The sequence below is a fragment of the Dipteris shenzhenensis genome, chromosome 24, assembly GCF_047967505.1.
Source record: "Dipteris shenzhenensis isolate YYH24624 ecotype China chromosome 24, Dip_SZ_1.0, whole genome shotgun sequence".
NCBI lineage: Eukaryota > Viridiplantae > Streptophyta > Polypodiopsida > Gleicheniales > Dipteridaceae > Dipteris > Dipteris shenzhenensis.
This window is the reverse complement of record NC_141619.1, coordinates 25899013-25908525: the sequence shown is the minus strand read 5'-3', so window position 1 is coordinate 25908525 and position 9513 is coordinate 25899013.

Genomic DNA, 9513 nt, shown 5'->3' with positions numbered 1-9513 from the left:
CACCAGGATTTGTGATCCCTGGTTAAGAAGGTAAAGTCTGTAAACTGAAGAAGGAACTTTACGGGCTAAAACAGGCCCCACGAGCATGGTACCAACAGATTGATGCCTACTTTCTACAAAATGGGTTCAGGAGGAGCCCATCTGATGCAAATTTGTATATCTACAGAGAAGGAGGCAGGTGTATGATCGTGGTCCTTTATGTGGACGACCTTGTCATAACAGGGAACCATGAAGAAAAGATCTCACAGACAAAGTAGTTGCTAGGAAGAGAGCTTGAAATGACAGACCTCGGATTGATGCATTTCTATTTGGGGATTGAAGTTTGGCAAGAGACAAAATAGATCTTCATCTCACAGCTGAAGTATGCTGGAGAGATACTGAAGGCATTTGGCATGGCTGAGTGCAAGACAGTTGGCACCCCTATGGAGGTTGACGTGAAGCTCTCAAACGAGGATTCATCACCACTGGTGGACGAAGGGAAGTACAGAAGGCTTGTGGGCAGATTGATTTACTTGTGCAACATGCGGCCGAACATCAGTTTTGTGACTGGTGTACTAAGCAGGTTTTCCAATAAGCCCCGAGAGAACCATTGGAGGGCAGGGATGCGGGTGCTGAAATACATCAAAGGCACACTTGATTATGGCATCACCTATACCAAGGGCAACATCTTGACCAGATTCTGTGACTCGGATTGGGCAAGAAACATGGACAGCAGGAGATTAGTGACAGGTTACTATTTCTCACTTGGATCTGGAGCTATGTCATGGGTCAGCAAGAAGCAACCTACAGTTGCTCTTTCTTCTATCAAGGCTGAGTACAAATCAACATGTTTTGCTTCTTGTGAGGCAGTGTGGTTGAGGAGGATTTTAGGGGACATGGGTGCAGTGCAGAACAAGCCTACGCAGTTATCATGTGACAATCAGAGTTGCATGGCAATTGCCAAGAACCCTGTGTACCACGCTCGCACAAAACACATTGAGATTAAATATCACTTTGTACGCGAGCTCATCATGGATGGAGAGGTCGACTTGGTGTACTGTTCGACTACATAGAATGCTGCGAACATCTTCACGAAGGCTCTTGGAAGAGACTTGCTCGAGAGGCATCTTCATCGACTTGGTATTGGGCCAAAAAAGTAGTTCACTTACGGGTGGACATTGAGGGGGGTTGTTAGATATCAATGCTCCACTCTCATGTAACTACAAGGGAACCAGCTAACTCTACTTGTAAGCCCGCCATATGAGGAGAAGGCATTTGAGTAGCTCGGTTATCCGGTAGGTCCTGGTTTGGACACCAGATGGGGGCCATGTGTGGCCTGATGGCTGGACGGCTTCAGATAGAGTTGGTACATTGCCAACTAGGCTACATGCAAGTGTGGGAAGGCATCCCATGACTGACCGCACTGAGGGTCGACGTAGCATTTCCCGGGGTAACCCACTCTCGGGTTGCGAGGCCCGTTTAGAGCCCCAGATGATCCTGGATGGCTGAACGGAGACCGTAGGTTAGTTGGTCTATTCTGCACCATGGTTCTAATGTGTGTCAGTGGCCTATTTCAGGACTGACCTCCAATCGGCCGTTTTGGGCCGACTAGGTCGGTCTCCCAATTGGGTCTAACCAGCTATGACTGGTGGCTATATAAGAGCAAGCTCGTGAAGCCCATATTCATCACTGGCTACAGCAACCCTGATTCCATAGCATCCAGCCTCCGTCCTCTATTGTTTCTAGCATGCCATCGAAGCTTCACACAGGAGCGCACAGCTGGGAGGCAGCGCCATCTATTGTATCAGTTTTACAGTAATCAAATTTTTGATTCTCCATACTTTCTGCTTTTCTCTCTTGCATACGATATCCTGTTATCTGTTGAGCATAGACATTGTATTGTTTTCTTACAAAGCCAAGGTAAGAAATCTGTCACCAGTCATTGGTTTTTCCTGTTGTTAAGGTGAAATGACCATTCCATAGCTTTCTCTCAAAGACACTCTATGAGTTGTTTTCGTTGAGCACATCTCATCTGCATTCTAGGGTTTAGGAGGATGGTGGAGTCCAACTGATTGATTAGATTATGCTTCAACGAAATTTGCTCAAAAATGCAATTTTAGCTTTTTCTTTGTATTTCTCCTCCACTCGGGGGGGTCACTATGTATAAACCCTCTATACCACGTGCGTTCAAGGCCTATTTCTAAAATCCCTTATCTGTAAATTTTTCATTAATAAGATGTACCCCTTTTCTATACAAATCTGTAAATTTTTCCCAAAACTATTTTAAATAGTCCCTTATGTATATTTATTTCTGTAAATTTTAGAAATAAAAAATATCCTTCTGTTGAACTCACGTGATAGGGTTACATATGATGAGTGATCCCCCCGAGCTCCTCCATATCTCATTTTCTAGCAAATTTTTTGCATGGTGTGTGTTGCTGAAGTAAGTCAAATAATATTTGCTGAAAAACGTGATTTCAACATTTTCTCTATATTTTTGCACCATATCACTTCAAGAAAACTCTTGGGTGGCTTATTTTCTTGTTATGTTTGGGTTTTTTTCCAAGAGAAGAACACAATAGACTATGGCAAGAACCAAAGCAACAGCCAGAAGGAAAGGGAAAGGACCTGAGATTGCAGGGGCTGCCACAGCTCCATCCAGATCAAAATCCTCAAACAAGGGGAAGCTTGTGCACATGCTAGCAAGGAACAGAAAGAAGAGAGTGAGCCAAAGAAAATCCGTCTTGATGGAGATCATGAAGGCTTAGAAAGCCATAGGGTATGACCCATGGCACCATTTCAGAGGCTTGTAAGCACAATATGCATCAACTGGCATGTGGACTTGAGATGGCAAAGGATTTCATTGCTTGCTCTCCAAGAAGCGGCTGATTAAAAGTGGCTTATAGAGTTTTTTATGGACACCATGATGGTAGCAGCACATACACACAGGGTCACTATCATGAAAAAAGACATCCAAACACTTGTAAGGGTCAGGTATAGATATGACAAGATCCTTAATGCAGAGGATTGGGACGATCTAAAAATGAGAGATATCTTGTTGATACCTCTAGCCAGGAAACCTAAGGAAGATGCAGTCAAGATCATGGAGGCCACTCACCAACATGAGACCAGAGGCAAGGTTGCCTATGAAGAGTCCCTCAGGAAGAGAGTCAAAGAAACATTGTTTGTCTTGCAATCCCAGACATTAATGAGGATGGTGCAAATTCAGCAGAAGCTCCTCCAACTTGGACCAAGGATTAGAGTATCTATCCAGACTGTGAATGATGACCTGACCTAGGACTTGACAAAATATTGCATCATGGCTTTAGCATAGAAAGAAAAACATGTCACTTGCATAATCATGCTTGTAGCTCTATAGTAAGTATATCTTTCTAGGTCAATTGTGTTTTTGTCTTTGTAGCATTCACTTTTTCATAAGCCAAGTGAAGTATTTTTTAATAGTTTATTGAAGACTCAGATCCACCAGAGCCTTCAGCACTCTGTGTATATAGTTGATCCAGCTATATCTTTCAAGTTGAAGGATAACAAGACATCAACCAAAAGCATTTCCAAGTGGTTTCGTTTTTGCAATTTGGATGTGGTTGATATTATTCTCCTCCCATATTGTTTAGAGTATGTTCCCTGACCTTTTCCACTACTACCCTCTATTGACAAAATCTTGATATGTTCAAATTAAATTTACATCCTCTTGGTCTAATCCCTTCATGTTATTTGTTTCTCTTGCAGCAATCACTGGAGTTTGGTGCATATAGATGTACAACCAAAGTTATGCTATACCTTCAACTCCTTAAAGGGTACCCACCAGGATTTAGAATTGTAAGTCAGTCATTCCCCATACTTCTCCTCTAAAACGCAATTTGCAGGTTTTCTCTTGAAAAGTCAGCCACATCGCTTTTACATGTAGCAGTATGAATTTTATATTTTGTTTCCCTTCATTCCCATTGCAGCTATCTCAAAAGACTAATGGATGCATTGACCTCTGTGATCCAAATTTAAAGATGTTAGATTCAACTCAACCAATGCAATTGCAAGTACAGTAATCATTGTCACTTATCTTTATCTCCCTCTTATTTTTGCACTCTTCATAGTCCAATATACATCTTAGCTTTCTATTTTGACAAAATAGACACCACAATAGGAGGATCCTTTCTCTTGTGGATGGTGGACTCTAATAAGTTCAAAATATATGATGGAAACATACTTTTCAGAGAAACATCCTAAATTTGTGAGTGCTTTTATTGCATACTATTTAAGAAGTTATAAATTCAATGCATTGATACAAAAAAGATTGAAAACATTCTTTGTTTTTATTGCAAATGAAAGAGGATAGTTTTGGCTCTGAATATGTACATAGCTTCAGAGAAAAGACAATATTGAAGCTGCTAGAGGTCTCTTCCCCTTGTCCAGCACTAGACCAAACAATCCATACAGGAGGGCTCAAAAGGCCCTAAGGATCTCTGGGTTGAACAAGAGGCTCAAAATGTCCCTGTCACTAGCAATCTAGAAGATATTCTAGAAGGTGTCGGTGTTGATAAGCTGCTCGAACAATGCTCAAAGGATGTGGAAGGAGAACCTATAGTTGATCTTTTCCAGGTAGAGCTACCACAAAAGCCCGAGCCTATACACGAGGAGGCAGGGACATCAAAGCAGCACGCCGAGCCCATGGACGAGGAGGCAGGGACACCAAAGGAGTAAGAGGAGTTGATGCAAGAGGAGGCAGTATCGACGGAGAATGTGCAGTAGCAGGATGTACAGCAGCAATAGGATCCATAGCAGCAGCAACCTGAGCAGCATGTGGAAGATTCTCAAAAGGAGTCTCCATTGCAAAAAAGTCAAGAGAGAGATTATGAGCAATAATCGAAAAATAGATGATACTTGTAATCATATTGTATTAATACATCAAATGTCAACTCTCTTTTTTTTAATTGCAAGTAATACCTAGAGTCAATAGCTTTGTATTATCTGAATTGTTCTATTTACAATGTTCTTGCATTGAATTTTGCTTTTGCTCCTTTGAAGTATCTGCAAAAATAAATTTTTAGCAATATGTAAATGTATTATGCAAATGTAAAGAGAATCAAATTAGGAGAAACACCGGGTGGAAACCAACTTACTTTCTTGTTGTCCAAAATGAATGAAAATTCTTTACGGATATTGTTCTCATTCTCCATAATAATGTCATTGCATAACTCTGAGAGAGTGCAGCATTGTCCTAGTGAGATGGATGTTAGAAGGATGTCATTCTCAATAACATTTCTTTCAATTATTGGACCTGATGACCTCTCATCTTGGTCCATTGCCACAAGTTTTGTGCCTATCATCCTGTTGTGTTTATAGTAAAAAGAGTTTGTGAGCCAATCATGTACTTAATATTGATGGAGTTATGAGAAACCTCACAATACACATTGTTGGCCACCATTCTATCCTCGGGGGGGTCACTCATCATATGTAACCCTATCACGTGAGTTCAACAGAAGGATATTTTTTATTTCTAAAATTTACAGAAATAAATATACATAAGGGACTATTTAAAATAGTTTTGGAAAAATTTTACAGATTTGTATAGAAAAGGGGTACATTTTATTAATGAAAAAATTTACAGATAAGGGATTTTAAATATAGGCCTTGAACGCACGTGATATAGAGGGTTTATACATAGTGACCCCCCTGAGATTCTATCCCAACCATTATCCAAAAATTTTGGAATTGGAATTTCATCATACCCTTTTGCTCTGAAATTCAACATTGTCTTACAAACTTTAATTGGATAATCCTGAAAAAGTTCTACAAAAGCTGTAAGTGGTATGAAAACGTTGATTTTAACTATCCTAGTAGCAATATTTGGTTTTAGGGAATGCTGTACTTTTGAAAATATTTTGGCTCTGTATGATTCTGTGATGCTGCCATCAGGGACTGGCGAATCAACTATATTCCAAGCCGGGAGATCTTGCTTTCTTAATAAACCATGTGAGTGAGGATTGTCCATCAATTGATTAAAGTGATCATAAAGAAATATACCCAATTCAGCTAGCATCGTTGATTTTCTACCTTTGTACTGTAGCTCCCCAATAGCACCATGTAAAGCATCAAAGAATCCAGTATGCACTCCATTGGTTGAACATCAATGTTTCAAGTGGGAAGACAGGTAATGCATGTTCACCCTGGCTTGTTATCGCTTTTACCCAAGAACCAAACTACCTTCTAGATTCAAACATTGAAGATGAAATGTGTATAACGTAATAGGGGTGTTTGAATAGACCACTTGTATTGGTGCATAGTTATCCTCGAAAGAGTAATTTTGTTTAATGAAAATGCATATAAATGTAGCATTCCAATGCTAGAAAAAGAAATTAACTCAAAAACAAATTGGAATCATTAAAGGGAATCTTAGAAAAAATATTAGACATAATGCAGGGAGATTTCTACTATTAACCAAAGTTAAAATATGGTATACTATAAAAGTTAAGCATAACTTAAGCTCAAATCAAGAACCCCATTATAAATATTGGAAGGAAAATTCTAACAAGAGGAAAAAGAAATCAATGCAATGCCTACATTAAGTTCAAAAAAGCCAATTAAAGGAGTGCAAAGATTCTATAAAGATATACATTCTAAAATATAAATTGGAGAGATAATTCTAACAAGAGGTGAAAAATAGCTAAGCAATGCCTAAATTAGGTGCCACAGAAATGAATTAAAGGAGTGCACAAATTCTATAAAGATAACCATTCTAACAACCAAACCAAACTAAACCAATGTTTAAAGTACAAAGATCATATCAATTATGTTTGTTCCTATCATCAAAAATATGAAAGATCTATCACCAGCCAGTAATTCCCACAAAAGTAAATCATGAAGCCTAATCACCTCCATATGCAAGGAGAATTTATCACATTTACTTTGGTTTAGTATAGATTGTCTCTTTCTGATGGTGTGCAGTGACATTCTATGGTTGAGTGTGAGTTTTCATTACTTAATTTGCATGTGGGTCTTGAATTGTAATAATTCATTGAGGTAGTACTCATGAACGTTTAAGCAAAAATAAAATCATTATGGTCTCTCTACCTATATGATGGACTTCATATGTTTTAAAAGTCATCTTTGGTTGCATTTAAACTATTGCAGTTTTCCTTGGGGACTCTTAATGTATACCTAAGGATACAATTGGGGATTCTCCCAGTAATAATTTTATGATGATCTCCTCGCTTGGTACTATGCTTTACAATTATACAATATATATATTTTATACTCATAATTAATTGTCTAGCTTTATGTACTCAATCCTATATACAATGGTTCGGGAGTTACTTGATTTGTATATGTAATCTAATGCCTCGACTCTTTTAAGTATGGTCTTATAATTATTTTACATGATGCAATTGAATGCTAAGGTTACTACTGGAATGACATCGTTTGAATAGAATAAATCGATCATGATAAAATTGGGTTTAGCCTGCTCTTAAGATTCGACATTAACATTTTTTAGTGGAGCTCTACCTATAATGGTGGCGGGTTAGTTGCCTTTTCGTCTTCCTTATCTTGAAGCACCGCCTTATCATGGTGGCCTACTTTCCCTGCCCTCTAATGAGTCTATCGTTGTTGTCAAGCCTCTCCTTCCTAGTCTACTCTTGATAAAAGCACATCAATAGTGAGATGCTTGGTTTTTGCCTGGTTTTGTTCCTCTACTGAAATAATAATCCTTTGCTGCCCAGCATACTCCCCTCCTCCACCGGATCTATGGCGTATTGAGCTTCACATCTCCCTAGCTCAATCAACACAATGGCGACCGTTCAGGTACGGTTGTTTTTATATGGTCTTAGTCATTGACGTATGCACAATATCACAGATGCAATGGTAACTGAGCCTTCTCACGCATAGCCTTGCTATCTTGCTACTTGGTGCTTCGTACACAGCCTTTCTCTGATGCACTTCCCTTCGTTGCATGGTCTTCATCGTGTGTTGCCTACATAGTGTTTCCTTTACTCGTTCCATGGATTCTTGCGTAGGTATAGTCCGCTCCTTGGCTACTATGCTCTTGCTAGGCCTTGATTAGCACCATGCATGCTCGAATTACAAGCAACTCTCGATACAAAGCATCAAGGTTCAACTTTGTACGCATTTACTGTGACCTCTTATGATGTTTGCTTCAAACGGCTATTTTTAATCGGTCTTGCTCGCCGTTGTTGTCCTAGAAACATTCTTGGCATGCTACTAGGTGGTGTACTAGTTGCGTCTCTACTCTTATCCGAAAGCGTCTATAACTCATACCGGGCCTGATATATGGGACGTAGTCTCGGCAGACTATGTCCTCTAATAATTAGGTTCGCCAACTGTGATGACTGGATCTGGGTACTCCCCTTCCCTTGTACTGAGGTTGATACAGACCTCCCTTAGCCATGCCTGCGCCTTTTTGCATGCTCTTGTCTCCATACGCGCTCTCGCGCTTGATTCACAATACATATTTTGCATTGTCTAGTTATCAGTGCGCTTGCTGAAGCTTGCCATGCAATAAGATATCACTGCTTCATGTATGTAGAACACTCTTACCATTTGACGCAAGGCTCGATCAAATGAAGTTTTCTTTTGTCACTTTGTGTTGTGCATACGACCTTGGATCGTTGCTCAAATCAATATCAAGATTTGGTTTCAAAATTGAATGACGACACCGTATCTTTGGTCTTGCGTATCCATCTTCTACCTTCAGAGCGCCCATGATGTAGTTTGTGCTTATTAGTAGTCTTTGCACTGTTATTGTTCAACGTGTTAACATTTCGAGGCCATACGGTAGATGCCAGTGGATTTCTACTCTATATAATTTCGATGCTTAGTCTTTACTTGCTCAGTGTCAAATGCTTTTGCTGATAGGTACATTAAGTTGTCTCCTGTGAGCTCCGCAACCACACACTCACACACTTTGGAGTCTTCAAACGATTGCGCACAGAAACTTTTAGTCGTATAATTTTGGTTGGAGTCGTAGCTCTACCCCCACTAATGTTTTGCAGAGCTCCCTGCGTGGATTCCTTCTATCCTTATATAGTGCTTGGTATACAATGCACCTTGGCTTCTTCACTAACTACTACATCGATTTCTTTTGTAGTGCTAGCAAATACGAGGCGTGGTACTACTAACCTAGTTACTACCTTCGCAGGATAAGGTGCTAGCCTTACTTATTTACTCCCTGTTCCTTCATTCACTAATATGGCCCCTTGTTTAGTGATGCGAACTATACCAGCAAAACCAACTTTATTAATAGGTAGTTAGTCCCTAATAGTTGATTTTATACTATATATACCAGATATAACTAGCTCAATTGCACATTCTATAACCAACGTAGTTAGGACTATTTTTATTTATGGGATTATTTCTTGCTTAAATCGATTTGATGTAATGCAATCTAGGTTCTTCTTAACACTTACCATACCCCTTCTTAGGTTGTAATTCCAAAATTATCCCCTTTGGTTATGCCAACCGTTATTTTTTATTACCTTTAATCATGGTTCTTAGGTAGATTGA